Consider the following 24,217-nt stretch of genomic DNA (forward strand, 5'->3'; position numbering starts at 1 on the left):
AGTCCATTATTTTTAATTTTTATGTTTCAGATCCTGGCCAAGTAGAGCATCAGTTTAAGAAGGGGTGTAAAGAAAGTTTCCATAAAATCAAGAATGTTTCCTACATAAGTAACAAACTAAACAGAGAGAGCAGTCTCTTAACTTTCCAAGTTTTTTATTTCTGCCTCATTTGCTGCTACCTCAGACTAACTAAAATCTCCATGTTTGTCTAATATAAAACCCCATATTTTGCAAAAGTCTTCAAGCCACAGTAGTTTAGCTCTACCACAATAATTTGACATTCTACTATAGCAAATGTTACTATATGAAACAAAGCACTGTATATTTAAGGGGAAAAAAAAAAGAGGAGGAAATTATTTAATTTTATGTGGTAATTTCAATGCATTTGATACAAGACAGGAGGCATATTTTTTACCAGCCAAAAAATAACACCAGTCAAAGGCTACTTTCTTCACTGCATTTGCAGCTCGTGTGGCTGTTGGCTCTTCTATACCCATAAATGCACTCCCAAAGCAGACTCCACAAAATTCTTCTGCTCTGGGACCTGGACAATCCCACCCTGCCCCATAGCCCGCATCACCTGAGTGATGCCTGGACAAGTCATCTCTGGTATCACCACAGCACAAGTGAATTACAAGTCAGCTGTAAGCTGCCTTGCCTATCATTGCATACCACTGAGCTGTCTGAGATGTCCATGGTCATTCAAATGGAAAGAAGGACCTGGAGAACACCATGGTGCCAAGCTGTAACTCCTGCTGGGAGAAAAGAAATATCTCTTCTGTCTTCTGGGGCATCGACTACAGGGACAGCCCAGGGTGACAAAACTCCTTATTTGGGTTTTTCAGAGAACTGCTTGAAACCGGGTGAGACAAACAGAAGGCAAAAGTGAGGTGTGTGGGGAAAAGGTCAGTGCATAAACCTTTTCCAAGGAAAAAAGAAGCCACTGTGCCTAGCAGAAATGTGGTTAGGTCTGAGGCTAGCAAAGGGTTCAGCTGAGAAACAAGGACAGCATAGATAAGCTGAGAAGCTTTCAAGAAAACAGGTCTTTTGGGCAAAGCAACCAATCTTCTACGTTCAAAAGTCACCTGAAGACAGGAGGTGCCTGGAAGAGCAAAGTTTTAGTGCCAGCTCCTGTACAAGCTGATTGCACAATCAGAATGGACACCAGAGAGGTTGGTTGACACAATGGCCTTTGGAGTTTGCCAACGAGCCAGATATTCCTGCCATGGGGGAATTGTCTTCCTCACCCTGGCATCTGGTTCCTGTAGCTGCCTGTAAAATACAGGGACAGGTACATTGTGCAGAGGGGCAGTGGCACCTTGCAATGGCTTTTTCAAATAACTACCAAGAAGAAGTATTGCAACAATTTTTGGCTGAAACAATACAGATAAACACTGTGGACAAGTTCTGTGAGGGTGGCTTAGGGAATCACTGAAATTAGTATTTATCTCTTGATATTTCAGAGTGCTGGGGTAGATGATTTCAGGAACGAGGGATTGTTTGGCAATATAGCCCTGCTTCTGGTGCTGTGCTCCTTAAGTGAGCAGGCAGGCTATGAGTTATCCTGAGCCCACTCACACTGATTCATACCCTAAGGGTAGAACATCAAGCTCCTGCTAACCTTCCTGCAGGGCTGGGCATTTCAGAAACTACAAAAGAACAAGCAAAAATAAGCAAACATTATATATATATATATATATATATATATATATATATATATATATATATATATATATATATATAAAATAAGCAAAAATATTCAAAAATAAGACAGAAAAATAGTGATTCTCTTCTCTCTCATTCAAGCAATAAACAAAATGTTTGTAGTAAAGGCTGTTGCAAATCTGGCATCTCAATGATGTGCTGGGGTCAGACTGCTGCCTCCATAGAGCTCTGTGGGGTCCTTTCCTTGAGCAGGGCATTTTCCAGGTGAGAAAAGCAGTGTGAGCACAGGAACCAAGGCTCCAGGTGCAAATTCCTTCCTCGTGGGGGAGGGCTGTCTGTTGCAGGGCCCCAGGGTTATCTGTCTGCAGGGACAGAAGTTACACCAGCCTCAGTGCTCCCCACTTGGGTCCGAGGGGTTCCAGCCAGTCCTTCCTGCCTTTCCTTGCTGCTGCTCCCCCACCATCCCATTTTGGCCTTGCTGGTCTCCCTGGAGCTCAGAAGAGGCAACGGGAAGGTCTGAAGGAGACGAGTCTGGAAAAATGAGGAATGCTTCCTAAACCCCTGGCTTGTGTGACATCCATCTGCTCAGAGCACACATCAGTGGGTTGTTTCTCCTGAATTGAAAGCTATGATAAACTCAGCTGCTGTCGGCTCCATCACCATCTTTATCCTTCAGAGTTAATTGGCTGGGATGAAAGGGGCTATTCCCACTTCCCAGATAACTCCTGGCCTGCATGCTGGGGCAGAGCTCTGCATCCCTCTGTAACAGGCCCTGGGCCTTTTTTGTTTTCCCAGAGCTGCCAAGGGAGCAGGGAGGGGGTGCGAGTGGCACTGGGCATCCTTGGGATGCAGCTTGGAGCACACGTGGTGGCCCTGATCAGCTCCCAAGCACTGCTGGCAGGATTGTGGTGGAGCCTGGGAGAGCCTGAGCCACCAACAACAGCAATTAAATGTAATTATCTAAGGGGAGTGTGTGTTACATGGAAACACAGTCCTGCCATGAGTGCTGATGTTCAGAGGTAGACACAGAGTTGAGTGGGGATATAAAAGTTAACTCTCTTTGAATTATTTTTTTTCCTTTTGCATGCTCACTGTTACAGAGCTGACCCTTAGGGGGTTGATTTCTTTACAGAGGCAGCATTCAGGTGTTGGAGGTTCACCCCACTGCCCACCACATGCACTAGTGAGAATGACCTGGTCATGTCCTCTGTGCAGAATGACCTCAGGCAAATCCTGCCCATGGGGGGATTGGTGAGACACTGCCATGAGGAAGTGAGAAATCCCAGGAGCTCTCAGTGTGGTAGAAATTAGGGTGGAGAAGGTGAGGTGAGCATCCAAACAATGGGTGAAGATGGGCCCTGAGAACTGGGAGTTCCCCATTTCATGGTTTCTATGTGGTTTCAGTCTCCTTGAGTGGGCCTGAGCAGGAAAGGTAAAACAATGACCTAGATAACACTGCCGGGCAAAACAAAGGACAAGATGTTTATTGGGGAGTAGCTGTGGCTGGCTCCACTCAGGCTGCAGAGCATTTACTCTTCTCAAGACTAAATCTGAGATCAAAAGGAAGAACTCCAACATTAAAGGAGCCCAGGGCCCAGCCAGGGCTTGGGAAGGAGGGGAGTGGAGAGGCTGTGGAGCCATGCCCACCGAGGAGAGCAGCCACAGCTTTGGAATAATTAAAAACGGCTTTACTTGCATGGGGCTGGTGTGATGTTAATCTACCAACTAGCAAGGCTCTCATGCCTTCAGACTGAAGGGACCACGGGGTGCAAAATCCCAGACAGATGTGTCAGAGCCACCTGGGGAAACTGTTCTTCTGCTTGGAGGGGCCACTGTGCCACCTCCTGTTGGATCTCACCTGTTGGACAGCACCAAAAGAGATGCCAACACCTCCTCACCCTAAAAAAGGAGCACCTGGGGGAAAAAAGAGCATTGCAAGGAAAAAAATTTGAAAAAAAAATCTCTTTGGGTTGAGGAGATTTTGGTGGTATCAGGCAATATTTTCAAAAGTGGCTTGAAATGATAAATAAAGCCATGGGTTTGTGCCAGCCTCCTGAAGTTACCAGGGAAATGACCTTGGATCTGTCCCGATCAGGATTGAAGGGGATGGTGCGTTATATAACCTCAGCTTTATATTACAAATGCCTCAGGACACTGGGGTTTTTACATACCAGGCAGAGTACTTGGTGAGAGGCTTTGAGGTGGGAATTGCAGCCCTCTTTTTTTCTGAGCATCACAGAAATGTATCGGGGCCGTAGGGAACATTAATATATTTTATTGGACAAGCCACTAGAGCTGGAAACAGCTTGTCAGCTGTTGGGCACACAAAAGCTTCCAGAATAAAAGCAAAAAAACTTAAAAGCTTTTATAAAGTTCCCAGAAATCTCCCACTTGTGCCAACAACACCTTAAATAAACCATCAAAAGTAGCCAGACAAAAACTAAAAATATTCACAGAAGCCAAAGTAGTTCTGTAAGTGTGGATCAACTTTGGACAAATTATAGCTGCTTTGCTTGAAAAGCAATTTTTTTTTCCTACACAATAACAAATCTTCCTTTTTTTTTTTCTAATTTTCTATCAAGACATGAAAATTTAATGAAGAGATTGATTGAAAACCAGCCAGGCTTGACACAGATGGAACTCTGACCTAAGCAGTTTTTATTGATTCCAAACTCTGAACTTTTTCTAAAAATAGACCTATAGGAAATCCCTGTGGATTGGCAGGGTGTGTTTGTGGTTGGTGGGAGGCCTGAGCTATACAGGTATCTTGAATGAGCAAGACCTGATGGCGAGAGAAATATTAATATTGTGAATGAATCTGAGCTGGAGCATTCCAGCTCTGGAGCCTCATCCCATTTTGTGTTTGATCCTCTTCAGTGTCCAGGACCAGACAGCTCATAAGGCTGAAGCTCCTCCAGTCACTGGACTTGGATTTCTGAGAAATCCAGTTGAAAAGACCAGTTAATTCAGGGCAAAAGAGAATATTTCTCATTTTCTGTATCCTGCCTCCCTTGTTTTTTGAGTTGTAAGGAAGATTAGACAATTTTCTGTGAACCTATACAGCTGAAGAGTTACTTGATCACTTATTACCCAGGCATTTGCTGCCCGCTTTTTCTATCTAGAAGGCATTAAAGAAATAAAAAGTTTTGCCCAAGTAAGAGGTTGGATATTACTTTGACATTTCTTATATTCAAAATCTGCCAAGTTGGGTCAAGCTGTGGGGTTTATCCCTGCATCTCCTCTCATTCCAGACACTTCTCCATCAGAAGAAAAGGAGGATATTGAAAGCAAAGTCCACAGGTTGTGCTTCTTGTTTGCTCTGCAAAAGGAATTTCAGGTGGGGCTGACATCACAGGACGACCATTGGCACCAAGGAAGGATTCCATGATCCATAGGCCAGGAGTGAAGTGAGGCCTGCAGAGCAGCATCTCTTTCTCTTTGGGCTCCTTATTGAGCTGAGGTTTTTGTCAAAGGCACAAACCCTCAGCCCCTTGTGATGTCAGACATTTGTTTGAGTCATGGCGGCTGCCAGAAGAGAAGAGCTGTCAGTGTAAAATTACGAATCATTCTGCATAATGCCATGCTGATTACCATGAAAGCAATGGCGGGACTGGAATTATACTCCTTTTTTTTTTTTTTTTTGCCTTTGTTGCTCAAGGAGGCAGCCTCACCAAGGCAGCATTTTGTGCTCAGGTCAGCGTGGCTGGCCCAACACCACTTCTGCATTTCCCTTTTGCCATTTGACAAAAAGGTTCAGCAGGTACCTCAGGGCAGGGGGATGATCCTACAGCAAAGCATCCTTATGGAAAGGGCTCCTGCTCAGATTCCTTCAGTAACAGCACAGGGAAAGCAATTTTCACCTTTCTGTTCATGGAGAGCCCAGAGAAGGGAAGCACAAAAGCCCAAAGACACTTGCCCTTGTCTGCATTCACAAGTGGCAAAAAGGGACTTTGCACTTGGATCACTTGGATGTCTGAAGCCATGGGGAGTGAAACACCCAGCCACTCATCCAGGGATCCCTCAATGCCTGTAGCATCCAACAGAGCTCAGCCAACATCCATCACCTGTAGTGTTCACCCTCAGTATTGCTCTGTAGTCGTGGCTACCCTTCCCACAAAACCTGATTTAGATTCTTTAAGATGAGCTCAGGTTAAACCATGACATCAGTGTCAGAGTGTTTTTGCAGTAGGAAGGTCCTGGAAATTTTGACCAGGGGGATAATTAATGAGCAACGGTGCTTGGGAAGGTGCTATCCTTGGCCCAGAGAGAATGTTTTGTAGTCATGACAAAAGCTGGCACTTAATTCTACTTGATGTGAAGAAAAAAAGATCATTGTCAACATTTGTTTCTCTAGCAGAGAGAAACTGCTTGACTTGAAACAGAGAGACTGCTTGACTCGGGACTTTGCTGTGGGGAGTCATCTGGATTTAAAAATAATTAAGAGAGATGTAGAAATGAAGTATGATGGGGGCATAGTTATGAAACAAGAAGCAGAAGATGAGCTGGTCTTTTCACCTTAGCCATCAGTAAACCCAGCTAATCCAACCACAAACAAAATGTGTTTCATTGCCTCTCTGTGCCCGGACAGCTGCAATGGCCCCTCCTGCAAAAAGCAAGAGAGTCCCTGGGGCATCAGCACAGTGCTGTCCCTGGGGCTGTTGTGCCTGCTGGCTCCACACTGAGCCCTGCCTTGGGCAGAAAGGCTCTCTCAGAACATTGTGGAGCTGGAGATGTTGTGCTTGCCCCATTTCATGCAGCTGGATTCTAACCCAAATTTGTTATATATGTGCTCCACTCAGTAAACACATACATGTCTTATAGATGTCTCCTTCCTTCTGGCCTGTAGCAATTTAGGTGGTGAAACTGCAATTCATGAGTGTTGATAAAATTCTGTCTTTGCTGCATACAGTGCTGCTGATGTGAGTCTGGGTCTGAAGGGGAAGCATAGATGGGGTTTAGGGTGGTGCTCAGGTGCTTTGCTGATCCCCATTCCCAAAAAATTCTTCTCAAAGAAGTCTGAAGGGCCTTTGTGAAGAGCCTGAAGATGAGATTTTTGGACTCGGGAGTCACAAGAGCATATGGAAAATGTGACAAGAATGGGGTCCTGTAATAAATAATAATAAAAAAATAAAAGGTATCAGACCCTCAGAAGAGCTGACACGTCACCCTCCCACACAGGGTTCTGCTCTGTATGAAGTGGAATCCACCACTGGTTCACGTTTGGGCTTCCCAAAGGCTTAGAATACACTGTAAATGAAGCTCTCTGCCTTTTAACCCAGCCCTGGAAGTGCTGTCTTCCCTCTTCCTGGCACCACAGAGTTGCCAGCAGTGCCATTTCAGAGAGCAGAGAAGAGATGTTAATCTTCTTCTGTGACACCCTCAGTTTTTGCTTAGGTCAAGATGTGCTCATCTACCATTTTCTGGTGAATCACAAGCCAGAAAAAGATTCTGGATGCTTCAGAGAAGGGCTGCACGAAGCCCTCAGTCACCATGAGTCACTTCTCTGCCAAATGCTAATTTTGCATCAGAAGCGTGTTTTACTTTTGAGAGGACTTTTTTTCTTTTTTTTTTTTTCTTCTCATTTCAGTCATTTGAGGACACATCCTGCCTGGGAGGTGGTGAGCACCCAAAAATCCTGTGAAATTTGTGGGTGCCAGAGCTTCTTATGTGGGATTTGGGACTAGAGCTTCTTTGGCTGTTACTTAGTGTAGACATCCTGATTTCAGAGGAGCAACTTAATTTTGTAATCAGTACAGTTGTCCAAGCAGGATGTTAAAAACTAATCAGAAAAGGTGAAGCTTCACACAGCAAGGAGGAGGATTTCTTATGTAGGTCCTTGAAATCACATCTTTCAACTATTTCCTGCCATTGTGCTAGAAAAAAATCTTATTCCCAATGGCAGCTATAAGGATGCCTGGCAGGTTTTATGGAATTTTCAGGACTTTTCCTCTCTCCCAATCTGTATGCTTGTGTCCTTCTCCCTTTCTCTTTCTTCATTTCATCAACCTAAACCATGTGAGTATTAACTGCCCTGTTTAATACATGTCAATGAGTTCAGAGGAAATAGAGCAGCAGTACCATCACAAGCCTCCATTTTCCTTGTGGATAAAACGTGGTAGGTCTTGTTGGATCCACATATGCTGGTGTGTTTAAATGCTTCAACATCAGCCCTCAGTGGGCAAAGCCTCTGGAAGCCATTGCACAGGAAGATGAAGCTTGCAGAGAACACCCCTCCTCAGAAATGGAGTCAGTAAGGATGCCAGAGATATGATCCAACAAATAGGAGAGATGCTGCACCTCAAGCAGCCACATGGAAGTTTCTCTTCTTCCTTCCTTTCCCATCCAGTTGGAAGTTAGAGGTTTCCACCTAATTGGGTGTTGGGGTGAGGGCTGCAGATGGAGGACAACCCGCAGAGCCAAGCTGTGCTTGCTTGGTTGGGTAAAGTGGAGCAGCTCCTCTGGGGAACAGAAAGCCAAAGTGGACAGGGAGGCAGACAAAAAAAGGACAAAGAGGAAGCAGAATCCAGAAAATTCTTTGATCCCCCTCTCCCACCATGAGCATAACCATTGTGCACTCACATGAACAGTTAAATACCTGCTAAAAAGCCTGAAGCACCAGACAAAACACAGGCTGTAGCCCCAGAGGCAGTAGGAAGAAAGAAGAGAGAGATCCACCCTCCTCCAGGAGGTGTGGGACATAACCTGGCACAGGGAAACATGCTCTGCTTCTTGCTTGAAACATGCCCAAACAATGTCTCCAGTGCTGAGACCCTGAGTGAGGGTTTCTAATGATTATTTACATCTGGGGTTGTCTCCTTGGTGCTCATATATCTGTGTGCAGGGCTGGAGCTCACCAGTGAGAGGTGGGAAAGCTCTATTAAATCATTAAGTCTCTCCCCTGAAGCATGAGGCCTGTGCTCTCCATCTGATAGAGACTGATACTGCAGTTTATCTCTGTCAGAAGTCTTTGAACACTTAGCATCTGTCTCTTAATCTAGTTGTTTTCTTAAAACACCACATCCTTGGGCTCTGCTGTTATTTCAGCAGAAAAAGGGAAAGGCCAGGGGGAAATTGTGCTTAACCAACCCGAAGGAGGTGACAGGGTAGACACGGTGGGAATGGTGGATATTCTTTACCTCAGCTTCACAGGGGCTTTGACACTGTCTCCTGTGACATCCCCCTGGACAAAGTGCAGGTTAGAGGAGGGGATGGCAGTGTGGGCTAAAAAGCAGCTGAATGTCTGGGTCCAGAGGGTTGTGGTTGGTGGCACAAAGCCCACTCGGGGCAAAATGGTGCAGGCAGGTGTGGGAACCCAGGAAATTCCTCTGGCTGCCCTGGAGGGCTCGAGACCCTGCCCAAGGGGCTCAGAGACCCTGGCACAGAGCCCAAGACCCCTGTGCCTTTGATTTAGCCCTTGGAAAAAATAATTACCAACCTTATATGGGGAATTACAAGCCATGACAGTTTAAGTAGAATGATAGTGAATTTATTACGGGGTGAAAAAATAGGTTTTTGAGGTTTTTAGAGTGGGGGTTCAGGGGGCAAGATGGAGCAATCTGGGTGTGTCCAGCCTTTCTCCTTCTTCTTCTTGGCCTCCATCTTCTGCTGTGATGTTGGCACTTTTAGATTGGTTTAGAGTAGAAGCTCACTGTTTAACATAGGTGATAGGTATTGGGAAGTAATTGTAAATATTGAATACATAGTTTTTAGTATAAAGACATAACACCACCCTGGGGGCAGGCAGAGTGCCTCGGACTGTCTTGCTGAGCGGACCTCGGCAGGACAAGAGAAAGAATTTTATAGATAAGATACAATAAATAACCTTGAGACTGAGAAATGAAGAGCCCTGACTCCTTCTTCAATCACTGGGCTGGGAAAAGAGACTCTCTAACTTATCTTGGGGTCACTCTGACCAGCGAGAGACCCCGAGAGGCAGGGATTGACATGGAGCCCCCCAGTGCTGCCCCACATCTCTGTTAAGGACCTCAAGGAGAGAATAGGGATGCATCCACAGATGATACAGGGCCATGTGACCTCCAGAGGTCTCTTCCCACCTCAACCCTCAATTTCCTTTCTGACTTTTTTCCCACTGAGGAAGCCTTCTCTGCCTCAGGTTGCCTATATCCTTCTAGGAATAATCATCCAAGTCATGTGGCATCATCAGCCAAAGATTTCCAGCACGGGGAAACTGAGTCTTATTCCCAAAGTTCAAAGCAGATATTCAGCAAACAGTACTAGCTTTTATCAGGTATTTCACTGCTCTTTCCCAAAGAGATGATATATTAATCATAATCTTTGGAGGGTTTCAGCAACTATGGGAGTTTTTAATCCGGTGAACCAGAGCTGTGTTACAGCTCTGTGGTATTAGTAGAGTCTTTCTGCATTGCATCTTGCCTATTTCAATAGGGGAAACCATTTGTTCCCTGCCACCTCCTGAGTTGGTCAGACATTCACAAGTCTATTGCTAACCTGCTTTCTCTAATGAAAGCATCAATTCCCAGCAGCAATAGTTGTCATTAAATCAATAAGACACGTAACCCATTCTTCTGGTGCCTCACAAAAATGCTCAAGCAAATTGTTAACAAGATTTGCTAATGCTGGGGTCCCACAGTCCGGAAGTTTCTGCTAAAAAATAATGGTATTTGGCTCACAGAAGAACTTTCCTGGTTTGCTTTGTTCTCGGAAATATTTTAGCCCTGTTTTCCCTACAATTTTTCAGTTTTTGAAAGCTGCGGAACAACTTTGCTTGGGTGGAGGCTGTTCAGGCTGGAACAAAACACTGACAGCAAATATCAGGGATGGTTTTCTGCAGGTAGTCAAACACTGCCTCAGAGACTGCCAGTTCTTGGTTTGCCCTGCAATTTGTTTTTCCCCCAGGAAAGCACTAAACTGGCTCCTAGTAATCCCCAAGGCGTTTCCTTCTCTCCCTGGGATCTATTCCTGATATTTTTCCTAAATCACTTGAATGTAAAAGTATGGCCTCTTGTCATCTCCCAACACTCTTCAGGGTGGTAAAAAACCTGTTCCTGGAAGTCTGGGGGCTGACTAATGTTTTAAGGATGAAGAGATGACCCAAAGGTTGGCAGGTTGGCAGTTTTGCCTCCTGAATATTTCTGACATTAAAGTGCAGCTGACATGGCTTTTCTCTGGAGCACTGGGCACAGCATATGCTGACAAGGGAGTACCTTTTTTACTGGTTTTATAGGGGGTTTTGTGTCTGGGCCTGACCATCTCCCTGAAAGATCTTCATCCATGTTTTTGTGTGCATTGACATAGTGGGATTGAGGGCTGCAAAAAGAAGGATCCTACTGCTGACCTTCTGGCTCACAGACCATAATTAGTTTATGTCTGAAAAGCACGGCAACAGCAAAACATGTCATGTGTGTCTGCTCAGAGAGGCAAGCAGGGAAGCAAGGAGGGTGATGATACTCGAGGAAGAAGAGAAATATCAAAGGAGTGAACAAGCTGGCAGAGGGGCCAGGGGTGCTCAGGAACGAAGACACAGGGAATATCAAGCTGATTATGAAGAAGCAGAGGCTGTGCTTCAGAGCATAGAGGGGAGCAGCACAGAGGGACAGGAAGGAGCAAGACTGACAGGAGATGGATCTGATGGGCGAGCTGTGGATTGAAGGCAAAGGCACAAAAGGGCAAGGACAGATTCATACAGCTTTGCAATTAGCAGCTGTGATTTATGGCGGCTCCTTTGTCTTACCATGCTCCCCTGGCAGATGTCCTGCCAGCAGGGGCAGTCGAGGGGTGTCTAGGAAGGGGACAGAGGGAGTTTTAAATAGTCAGACTGACGGAGAGGTATGGAAGGGACTTTCTAGTAACCTGTACAGCCTACCCAGGCAATTCTCATTAGCAATATCTAAATTAAATAGTAGCTGATTTTTGCAACAATTTTTCCATTTATCCCAACATCTGGGCTTCTCACAGCAGATTTCTGTTCCCTCAGACACAGTCTGAACACTGAAAGCTGGTTTTGGGCTTCAGCTGGTGGCTGGCGAGGGGCTGGGGGGAGTTAAACAGGAATGAAAGCAACAGAGAGGAAAAAACATCCTTTGTTGGCACAAATCTGCTGCACTGCTCCCTGATCCTTTCTCCTCATACTGATCAACCCCTTTTCTCTGTAGATGCACACACAAATTTCTGTCCTATCCCTGTGCCAAAGCTCGAAGCATTGTGGTGGCATGGCCATCGTGCAAGGTAAGACCGTGAGGCTGATGGAGAAGCTCCAAACAAGGAAGGGGGCTTAGATATTTAACTTTGATTTACTTTCAATGAGTTGTTTGCACCTCTGGAAGAAGAACACCGTCAGTTGGGAGCAGTGAGCTAACCTGGGGCTGCTCCAAAGGGAGCTCCATCACTGCCAGTGCCTGCTGCAGAGGAAGGGGCATCTGAGGGAGGAACTGGGGCTGCACAGAAGGAGGAACAGGAGGCAAACAGTGAATTTGGGAAAGGAGGGGTGCACTCCCTCGGGAGCAGAGGTCAGAGAGGCTCCAACATTCAGAGGGAACCAGCTGCAGCCATAGCAAAGGCGAGCGGTGGGGCAGGAGGGAGGCACGGGTGACCACAAGCTCCTCTGCTGGGTGTCCCTCAGGGAGTGAGTCAGGACATGTGGGCTCACTCTTTCCTGTAATAGTTAGGGCTGAGGGTGTTTACCCTGTCTGCTTGGGCAGCTCGAGCACAGGCACCCTTTGTAGTCCTGCAGGAACCCACCTGCAGCTCCAGGCTTCAGGGCCTCACGCCCAGGGCACCTCGGGACTCGTGTCCCGCTCAGGGGAATCAAGAAATAAAGCTCCTGGTATTGACTGTCTTAATAGTGACACCATAGACATTTATATAAAGGCAACTACATGAGCATATTAACTTTGCTTCACTGTTCAATGGCTCCAGGAAAGCTGATGTTTGGAATGACCACACTTCGGTAAATCACTCCCAAACACCTGGGAGTGAAATGAGATTAATGAACTTTTTCACTCCCTTAATCTGCTTTTGAAATTTCTGTTGCTGTTTTTCTCTTATCTGCAGATCTTTTAGATGAGCTGCAGATACCTGCTTGTCCAGCTTGACTGCTTTTTCTTGATATCCCACACTCTTCCTGGTATTCCTTGGAGGCTGTAGCAGCTCCCATGCCATAGAGGAGCTTTGCCTGGGAAATGGGGATTTGCTGCCTCTAAGGCTGAACAACAGCACACGCTGTGGTAGTAAAGCATTAAATCTCCTCTGGCATTTTGTGTAAGAGATACAACCCTGAGGTTTTCTGTCTGGTCTGGGGAATGGACATCCCTGTTTCTCCTCTAAGGGAATCTATGAGTGGTGATTTCAAAATGCAAGTCAGGTGAAAGTCATTGCCTGAAGTCAGGTAATCCCCATTTAGAGTGGCAGCTTTTAAAAGAGTCAGAATACCCAAAAAAGGTGCAAACATCTGCAGGGGACAGTGTCCCAGGCTTGCTTCTGACAAGATCTCATCCCTGTGCTTGGAGGTGACTTCTCCTCCCAGCGGAGTCCTGCGTCCCCCTGGAGCCAGGAGCCTGCAGCAGACTCTTGAGAAGATGCCTTGTTAGAGGTGCCTCAGTCAAGCATCCCTGGATCTCAAATTAAGAAGAAAAAGTAAAGTGAATCAATTTTAATCCTGGAAAACAGAGGTTATTGGCCTTGCCTGGCTCAGTGGGGTGCTTCCAGCTCTCCAGAGGCGAGCTGGCATTTGCCCTTTGCCTGCTTGGAGCAGTTTGGTCAAGTTCAGGAGAGAGGAAAGCAGTGGGAAAAAGGATGGGAATAAACAAAATAAAGACAGGAGAGAGAGAAATTCTTTATGTTAATACTCACTGCCCACCTGCAGAAAGGGAGAGAAACATGCTTGGGTGTTTGTTGCCCTTTAAAAAACACATAGAAATGAAAGTGCATAAATTGTTTAAAAAAACAACACCTGCCAAACTGAAGGGGAGGAGGAGGAGGAGGGGAGAAAAGAAAAAGACATCAATTGGAGGGAGAGTGGAAAATATTTTGATTGAAAAATGTCAACAAGCTCCCCTAGAAGCAACAACAAGCAGCAGTGATTGTGTTTGTAGAAAACAAGCCCTTCTCCCTGATGTAGAAGATTGATTTTATTTTTCCCATATGAAAGCCGAATAAAGCCCCCCAGACATCCCAGCTCCATCCGCTGAACTCCCCAGAAAATTTTGGGCTGCAGAGAGGAGAAAATAAGGGGAAAAAGCCCTCAGGCACAAAATATGACAGCAAGGTCCGGATCCCCATTGACCAAAAAATAGCCCTGAGGGCTGGACTCTGTGCTGGCAGTGACGTTTCAGTGGAGAAGCTCTTCCCACACATCCTGGCTCATAGCTCAAATCCAGGCACAGAAAGGGATTTTTAAGGTGTTTGGGTTGTTTGCAGGTTTAGTGCCTCGCCAATGACTTCTAGGTTTTTTTATTCCCTAATCCTATGTGAGCATTGTAGGCCAAGACAGACATAATCCAGACTCTTGAATGAATCTCGCAGAGTTTTGTTCTTAGGCAGAAAATGAATTAGGTTAAGCGGGGATTAGAGCAGACACACCACATGCCCACTTGACCCCATACAATCACAATTGTTTATGTGTGAGCTGGAGGAAAAATTGGTTTGGGAAAAAGAGTAAGTGTAAAAAATTAATGGGTTTTGCAAAGGAAAAAAAGTGCAAATAAAAAGTAAGCTTGGAGGGTTGGCACATTTCATGATAGTGAATAGGCCTGGAGGTGTGGGGGAAAATGTATCCAAGATGGAGACAGTATCCATGGAAAGATGGAGGCTCAGTGGCTGTGAATAAGTCTGGGAATATTGAAACAAAGCTTCCCTGAGCTAAGAAGGCTGGATAGGGAGGGGAAACTTTTATACAGCAAAAATCATGAAGATTCAGGTGGTGTTTTACAAACTGCAGCAGGGGATGGTGATGGCCTGTGGGTCATCTTCCCTAACCCCGGCATTTCTCTGGCCCTGTGAGGCCAGATCCTGCCCTGCCTGGATACTGGAGCTGGGCTTGCTGAGCATGGAGCACAAAGCTTGCTTTCTGGATTTTCTATTTTAAGCAGCTTCCGTCAGAGGTGAGGAGTTGAAAGTTGCCATGCCGACAGGGAAATTTCAGGCCCTAAAATAGTCAAAACTTGCTCCTGCATCATGTGAGTGTGCGTGTGCTTCCTGCAAGGGAGGCGAGGACCCAGCTAGGAGGGTGTAGGGAGGCTGAAAGGGTGCAGTGAGGGAAGCCATCATCTCCAGAAAACATCTGTAGGATGCTATCCATCCCCTTTCCTATAGCTATAGGGTATCTGGAAAAATTAAGAAGCAGTGGGCAACAGACTGCATCAACAAGGGGGGGATCTTAATGATCACAGTATTAAAAACCATGGTTCTTCCAGTTTTTACTGTTACTGACACTTCTAGAGGTCTTAGGCACTGGATCTTGATAAGGAATCCAGTCCTCAGGGGGAGACACAGAGAAGAAAATGAAAAAGGTGGTTTTTAAGAGGGAATATGTATTTGTCAAGGAGTTCTTGCAATGTGTTTGTGGAGCATTAGTGGTCCATCAGCATGTAAAAGATTTGCAGCTGTGTGTGGGAGATACCCAAAGGCTGCACCAAGCACTCAGGTGCCTCCTGTTGATCGTGGGCCTGAAGTCTCCTAAGGTGCAGGGCTAAATGGTCTTGGATTTGCCTTTTTCCTGCTGTTCAATCCCATTTCACCAAAAATTCCCCAAAGTGGATTTTTTAAAATGTTCTTTAAAGCTGGAGTAGACCCTGCAGAAATGCCCAAACTATTCAAACCATGACACAGATCTGCCAGTAGTTAGGGGGCATTTTTGTCCCTGGTACATGCTTGGGTGAGGTTCATCTCCAGCCTCACAGAAGCATGAACACGAATGCTGTTTAGACATCCCCGAATGAGGAGAAAATCTATTCCCTACACATGCCCTCACAAATGAACCCAGCAGAGCCCACAAAGCTCCTCGCTGCATTTTGGCAGGGAGAAATCACAGCTCACCTTCCATTTCCCACATTCTGCCTTTTTTTCCTCCCTCCCTCTGTCCTGTTGTTTTTCCCTGCTCGCCCCTCCAGCCAGTTGTCGCTTCGCAGTCCACACGTACAAATGTAATTTCTTCTGATGTATGAATATTTCACAAGCACTCCCTCCCTGGGGATGCTGCCTGTGAGGAGGAGGCAGCCTCTGTGGAGATGGAAACGGTAACAAATGACAATCTTAATGAAAGATCTCTTCTCCAAGGGCGTCTGTGCAGAAGAGAACACCATCCTGCAGGAGCTCCCTGCTGGCCAGAGCACGCCCTGCTCTCCGGCTGCTTGGATTGCCTTTGGCCATGGCTGGTGGATGGATAGAAAAACACAGCTCAGTCTTTTCCCAGGATACACAGTTCTGTAGGCTTGGAGGGTCTTGGGATGCTCTGGTCTAATCTCCTCATAAAACTGTTGGAAATATCTTCCCTTCTGCAGATGCAAAATGGCATAACCGAGAGAGTGACGTGGTGTTTTTAGTGAAATATTTTCCACTGTCCAGACAGAGGATATTCACCACATAATTCCATCCATCCTGATACACATAAGTAGCTGATAATCAAAATATGTATCTATTGCAAAAAACAAATTAAGCATCTTCACTGAAGCAGGCACATGGGTCCCTCTTTCCCTGCACCACCCATCTCCATCCCCTCCCCATCTCCTTGACTATCCCTTCTACACCTGCGGGCCACCCAGGGGGGCTGGCACCCAATGATGTATTTTACCAGACACTTGTGACCTCCAGACCCATCCAAAGGCTTTCCAGCAAGGTCTCCTCCTCGCTGGACCCCCACTCACTTCAGCTCAGCTTTCTGTGACCCATCAAGACTCAGAATGGCACACAGGCATTTCTTGATGTAGATTTATATCTATTGAATATTTATATCTCTATCTATATATAAACACACACAGCTCGTCCCAGCAGTATGTACATATCCGTGTGTATATGTCCTACTGTATGTAGAGAGCCGCCTTACAGACGTCTGGCTCTCTTAGCCATCGGAATGATCCATCTCGGATAAATATCTTTGTTACTGATGGCAGCAGCAAGCGCCGCCCATCCCGCGCAGGGCCCCTGTGCCGTCTGTGTCTCCGACAGTGGGTGGCACTGTGCAATCAGAAGAGCTTGGCTCTCCCTTTATTCCACTGCTTTCATCCTCCAGGTTTGAGCCCTGCGGTTCTGCAGGGACAAGGGAGGTCAGCACCGACAGCATCTGAAAGCTGAGGTTCATAGGATGGGAACTGGAGGATGCTTCCTTATGAAAACCAGAAATGGTAAATTTTCTCCAAAAGGCTGAGCTTGGTTTGAGCTATGCTCTTCATTACTTCTTCTATTATTTAAGGAACAATAAGTATTTATTAGGATAAATCAAGTAAGAGTGCTGCTTTTCCCCCTCCCATTTTTTTTTAATGTGGAGAATAATTTCTAGTCTACTTTTCCAGGATGATGTTATTTTGTGACAGTCCCTGTCTCATGTACAACTTCAAAATACTGAGACTCAGTGTCGTGACTTGCTCCTGATAAGAAGACATGTGGAACTTGATTGGCATCTGTTGCAATCATTTTTATTTGGGTTTCACTTCTGTTAGCGGTGCAAGGGAGGTGGTTGAGCCTTTCGTCTGCCTGAGTATTTTCTCATCAGCAAGCTTTCCCTAATTAACTCCCATTGCAAAAATTCTGCCAAATGGAACGGACCTCATGTGAAAAACAGTAAGAGTGTGGTCTGTGAGTCTCTGAGCAATGGCACAGTCATGTTTATCATGAGGGGAAAGGACACAGAAATGTTTGTCCAAATTGCTGGGGTCACCAGCTGGGCTGGACTCGTATGAAAATGTTGTTCTCAAAAAAATTAAGAAAATTTCTGCAGTAGTAGCAAACACTGAGCTGTATGGCAAACTGTATTTAAAAGCTGAATGCATTTTTTTAAGCTAAACCACAACTTGGCAGGGAAACCACGATTTGATAAAGAAACAATGAGAAAACAACCACATATTCATGACAAAAATGCAGAATCTCCTGACACCTCAAAGCAAGACCAGGTTCCAAGGGGGCCCATGCAGCAAAGCCCAGTGTGTTGTGTTGGGTATAGCCCAAAGCAGAGTTTCTCAGGCAGTGGCTGGTGACTCTTTTCCCAGTGATACAGGATACCAGGAGGTGTCGGTGTCTCCTGCCTCTGCTCTGTGTGCTTGCAGAGAGTGTACGGTGGGAGCTGCTCAGAGTTTGCAGCTCTGGGGCTCTGGGATCTGTTCAATGGAAAGCTGCCCCTTGAGCAGAGGAATGGGACCAGCTTTCAACAGCAGCACAGTCCACAAAAGCAAAACAGCAGAGTTTATAGGGGTCAGTAGGGGAATTAAACTTCTCTTTGGTTCTTCAGATAGAACAGGAGGGATACCCACATGGGGTGCATCTTCATTTTCACTAGGGCTTCACCCTAGTGAAAATGATCCCTAAATAGGAGCAAAACACTTTAGTCAGGTGGCCCAAGTTAATGTGGCAGCCTGCTGAAGGAGGGTTTGTAAAACAACAATGCACCATCTCTCTGGAGGATATTTTATTCGACGGCCCTTCCACTCTGTCAGTCTTGGCCAGTTCAACTTCCCTGAGGCAGCTGAGGACCCAAGTGAGGAAACTGCAACACAAACATCTCCTAAGCCAAAAATGCTGTGTGACCCCAGGAGCTGCTGGTTGTGCCTGCAGCAGCTCAGGTCAGTTTAGAGGACAGGCTGTGCCCAGCCTGGCACACTGACTGTGGACACATCCATCAGCAGGGATAGAAGTCATGCCTGGGCAATAAAATGCAAACAAAGTGAGACTGCTGAGCTGGAAATGCTCAGTGTCATGTAATGGGGCCTGTGCTCGTGCTGGCAGCCAGGAGGGCTTAGGGTGACCCTGCCTGTGGTGGTGACATGGGATCAAGCTTCTTTTCCCAAAGAGAGCCCCCTCAGGACCTCAGAAAGCTACTAATGGTTCTCTTAGATGTTTGGAGGAAGCCTTTGGAAGAATAACAGTGCTCCTTTTGGGGGCCCAGACTAGAGAAAAGACTTTCATAGCACTCAGAAACGCAGTCCCTACATGCAGGGAGAGTAGCAGATGGTTGTAAAATCCCTCTGAGGTGCAGTGAGAGGCTGGGCAAGCATACACAGGACTGGTGCCACATGGTGGACACTCACTGCAGACCCCAGTAGTGCTACACCACCAAAAGGACATTAATGTGCTGGGAGAGTCCTGCTTTTTCCACTTCCAGAAGATACCTCTTTGGCAACTGCAAAGCACATTCCACTTTTGCAGGCTACCAGCAGGTGACTTTTGTCTCTATGTCCACCTCAGGGGATGACAGCTGCTATGATGCTGGCACATGACCAATCCCAAACCCTCTGTGCACACAGTGTGTGTCTCCTTTCACAGCCATACCCTGCTCTTCTTTATTTTAAAGTAAATGACTCCATGGGCTTTATGCCAGCACTTCAGACTCGACAGTGTCTGTACATCAGTCAGATCTCAATGCAGTGTAGCTCCAGCAAGGTTCATCTTAGTGGGGCTGGAGGGAAAAACAAGATGTTCTTGTCCCAGGGGAGATGCCTGGGTGTGAGGAAACACCAGTTTCCCTGAGGCACACTGACTCTGTACACCACAGGATCCAAACAGGCAAAGACCTCACACAATATGAACTCCCCTGCTCCCTCTTGCAGAGGACCTGGGGCTCAGGGGGCCAGACCACATGGGCCAGACCCTCACCCTGTCCTTCACAACATCTTCTCTGCTTGGAAGGGCAGTGTAATAGAGCACTGAGAGACACCACCTGCTGCTGTGGTTGCTGTCCATATGCTTATGGGTTTTGTATATGCTGGTGGAAAAGCCAAAATCTGCACTGGTAGTGAAATCTGTGAGGTTTTATGGCAAGTCAGGCAAGTATGGCCCTGTCATCTATGTGAGAGCTGGAGGTGTCCTGTAATGTTCTGGAGTTTCCCCTGAGATTCCCCCCACCAGTCTCCCATCTTTCTTACTCCAATGGGAGCAGAAGCCCATCGCCCAAGATCTGTCCCCACCATCCCCTTCCCGTTCATCACGTGCCTCAGTTCCACATGCCTTGAGTGGCAAAATGAAATTGTGCCTCTGGAGCTGGGAACCGCCAGGCTTTGCCCAGACCTGCGCCTGTCCGGTGCCCACACAGGCGGCAGTGCTCGCAAAAGCCCAAGGCTGAAGCGCTTGGCTCAGACTTGTTCTCCTGGCTCTGCTCACCATCACTCCTCATCACGCCAAGTGTGGACATGGTGGTTGGTGTGGCAGAGTCACAGCCCTGGCCTGAAGTCCTTGCCGTCAATAAGATGCCCTTTATGAAACGATTTCAGCCAGGGTCATTTAATGAGAAGTGCTTTGCCCTGTTTTATCTCAGTCAGATGCCTCGCTGGGACTGGGGGGAGCTTTGCTCCAGCGGGGCCAGTGTCTCATCCAGGGGCCAGAGGCTCTCAGAAGTGGCTTTTCTGAAATTAGTCTGCTTGTGACTCACAAACTTGTGTCTTGCTTTCAGATGAGAGAGAGAGATAGAGTAAGGATGGGTAAATAGGCAGACTGGTGCAAGTTTCATTCCAGGCTCTGCAAATTGCTTTAACTACATTAGAGACGCTGCTGGTGGGCTTTAGACAAGCAATTCCTGTCTGCTCCTTCCCTCTGAGCAGAAAATGAGAGGATTTCATTTCCTCACCAGGACCAAAGCACAGGGCTAGGAAGGGGAAATAACTCCTCCCTCTTGTGTGCTGTGGGGCCTGAGAAGCAGCACTGCCATGAGAAGTGCACAGGGCTCCATCACTGGGGCTGCTGGGTTTGCCTGGGAAAACCTTCACCAAAATCTGTTGCATTTCCCACCAGCTTTCCCACACGCCTGAGATCTGCAGGAGGAAACTCTGCATAAAGTAAGCAGCCACAGGGAGGAGTGGGGAAGGAGCCAGCAACAAGAAGCTGGGTAAAACATGGGACATGTGTCCCATGTCCCTTCCTGCTGGATACCTGCTTCACACATGGTGAGGGAAAAGGTCCCAAGAAATAATTTCAGAACATGCCCAAGATTAAAAGAAAATTGTCGTTTTCCTGCTGGCTACAGGAGAGCCAAGAGTACAGCTACACACCAGGCTGCAACCTTTTAATTATTAGAAATTTGAATTATTGGAAATTTGTATTTCACTGGATGCATTGAGAAATAATAGCTATATTTGCCAGTGAGGCTTCTGATACAGTGACAAGAGAAACTCCTAAGATACTTGTGGGGTTTTCACTTCTGGAATTGGTTTATCTGGTGTTAATGAAAATCGAATTCCCTCCATTGCCAGTTGAAATTGTTTTCCATTGATTCCAGGTCCTGGGGAAGGGCCCAGAGTCATGAATATGGCATTTCCTTTCTGGGATCTGGACCCGTGTACCCTAAGTATGTGTGTGTACCCTCACACAAACTAACACATCCCTTCTTGTTTATCTAGTTCAGCCTCTTGTGAAATACTTCTACCAGATTCTGTGCATTTTCAGCCCAATTGCTCTGAATTTAATTTCCCAATCTTGCTAAAACTGTTTAAATGCAATTAGCCAATGCAATTATTCAATAATAGAACAAGTCCAAAAATTAAAAGCAGCAGAAAGAAAAAAGAGGAGGACAAAAGAAAACAGCGGCATTTGCATCAGATTTTTAAAAATTAATTTTCCTCTTTTACAGTATGGTGGGAACAACCCTCTGCATCTAGAAAAAGATTGGTTTCAGAGTGGGAAAAAACCAACTCCACTTTATGACTAGAATTCATTCTTTGAAAACAGTTTCCTGTCTGAAAATGCTAATGCGGGGAAGATTCTGTGCCATTTTCCCTGAGGTCCTCTTTGGGCTCCTGGGGGCATGAGAGATGGTGTTGCCCTGTTCCACATGAGTGGGAACAACACTGGTCAATGTCCCATGAAGAAGAATGCATCCAGAACCTGCTGGAGCTGGCTGGTGACGCTCTCCCGTGAAAGATGCTGAGTTCTGGGGGAACCATTTGGGGATGAAGTGGGAACTTCACCCCAGATGTGCAGGCAAATGCTGTGTCATGCACAGCAGCAGCACCTCAAAAGTTTGCATCTCCCTTCACCCAAAATGGCCCTTCCAAGGACATCATATGGTCACTGACTCAGCCTTCCCTGAGAGGCCCTGAGGTTGAGGGCTGCTGATCAGCTCAATCCCTTTCTTTGCTGATTCCTCACCATTTTTCTGAACCATGTGAACAACCACATTAAACATCCAGACACCAAATGAACACAGCTCTCCCAGCTCAGTAATGGAGGTTATAAGCCAAATTAACAAGTCAAGACTTAATTCTATGTATTCACTTTTCATTTTTCATTTCACTAATTAAGCAAGAAACCTGGGTCATAAATTAGTATGATTAAAGCAATTAAGCAGCATAAAGTACACCCTTAAATGTACAGCTCATGTAACTGTGCAGATCATAGGTTGCCCCATCTGCGCTTGTTTGCTTAGCCCACTCTGGACAAAGTCCTAGTAGATTTTGAGCATTTAATTGTCAACTCTTCTTTTTTTACGGTTCATTGCTTGCAAGCCCACAGTTGGACAGACATCTAGAGACAAAGGGCCAAATCCTGCCCCATCCTGTCCCACTGAGAATGAACTGAATCAACAAGACAGGTAACTGTGCTGCCAAGGGTGGGACACGGCAGTGCCTGGCTGCTCATGCTGCACTTTGGATTGAGCAGAAGTTGGAGGAATTGCTGTTTTATCATGGAGGAATTTCCTACCTCCCACCTACCTTGCAAGACCCACCATAGTGATCTCCTGTCCCTATTAGCTTCTGTTTTCAGCTCAGACTGCATCTCAAAATTTTTCCTGAACACTTTCTCTGTTTCCAGTTGGCAGCAAGGGGTGGCCAGTTTCCCATCACAGACTCACAGGAATCATCCTTAGTATTATATCCTTGAGTATCTCCCTCACATAGTTCATCCTTTTGCACATCCTGGAGAACCCTTGCTGCTCCCCTGTCTTCCTGCTCAGTACCAGATCATTAAGGGACCAAGTACTGCCCGGCCACCACTTGCATAAATGTGCTGCAGCACCGGGGGATCTGAACACTTCCTGACAGTGCACACAGTCTCCTAGAGAAGAAATTTTAAGAATGCCTTCATTTAATTCTGAGGATGTAAAGCAGAGAGACCAAAGTGACTTGTACTTCCATCTCAGCCATCCATCTCCAGGTTGCACTGGGGTGAAAATGCCATGAGGCTTTGGCAGGCAGATCTCTGACCCTTCATTAGCTGGGCCCAGCTGAACATCTCCCTTCCTGCCTTGTTAGGAGCTGTGGCCCCTGCAAAGGTAAGTCAGGATTTGAGATGGATGCAGAGAAGAAAGGGCAAACCTCCAAACACCAGTATTTTTCTGAGCCCCAAGGCTGTAGGTGAAGCAGTGCATCTGCTGGCTTGAGGTGGATATTGTTATTGGAATTTGGGATGCCTTTTGGATTAAGCATCATGCAGCACTCACAAGGCTCCACTTAGCTGACATGTCTGAGCTCTGCCTGAAAATCTGATCTCCCTGTTATTACTCCTAAAGCTGTCCTTGCCTCTCCTTCTTTGTTTTCTGATTCTTTTCATCCTGGCCAGTTGTAACATGCACCTCCCCGTTATGTTCTTCAGATGCACTGCTCTGTTTTTACTTGAACTAAATAATACCCTGTGCTTTTTTCTCCCACTTTCCCAGTGTTGGCTCTTCCCCCAAATTCTTTATGCAGGCAGTTTGTTTTCTGTGGTTTTGCTTCAGCTGAATTTGGTTATTAAATGTGCTTTCTTCTTTCCAGGGAGACTCCTGGTCCAGCCTCTGAGCTGCTTTTCCAACACATGAAGTATTTCCATGTCTTTCCTCCACTCCAAGAAGATTTCATTGTAATGTTTAAAAGGTAGCAGTAACCTTGGACACCTCTATTTCTGTCCCATTTTCTAAGGACACAAGGTTTAGTTAAGGGTACTATGTGTGGGCATAGTTGCTGATTCCCTCACAACTTGAACACATCAATGAAATTTAATGAAGGTGGACAGAGGGTCAGAGGGCTCAAAGACTTCAGGTTCTGAAAAGTCTCATGAGTATGTCTGAATAAGCAGACAAGGAAGATGCTCTGTGTTGCCTAACCAAATGGCAGAATAAACACTGATTTTTGGGCTAAAACCTCAAAAATATGATCCAAGAGTTCCAGTACCAAAGGCAAATTAAGAGCATGCACTTGCTTTTCTTTCAAACCTCATGTTTTTGAAACCATAAAGTCTCATGCTTTTGGAGGGACCTGACTCATGACTTTTAAACCCTTAGGTATGGAAACAGTCATGTTGTAGTCTTCTTGAAGCCAGGAGTAGTTAATATATCATCTCAACCCCCAGAAGGTAGAGCTTCACCTCCTCCTTGCTGCTGGTTCCCTGCCATGCCACTCCTAGAGGCAGGAAAGCAATGCTCATAGCCTGGAGCTGCGCTATTGCATCCTGATATGGGATA

Source organism: Ammospiza caudacuta, chromosome 3, assembly GCF_027887145.1.
Source record: "Ammospiza caudacuta isolate bAmmCau1 chromosome 3, bAmmCau1.pri, whole genome shotgun sequence".
Lineage (NCBI taxonomy): Eukaryota > Metazoa > Chordata > Aves > Passeriformes > Passerellidae > Ammospiza > Ammospiza caudacuta.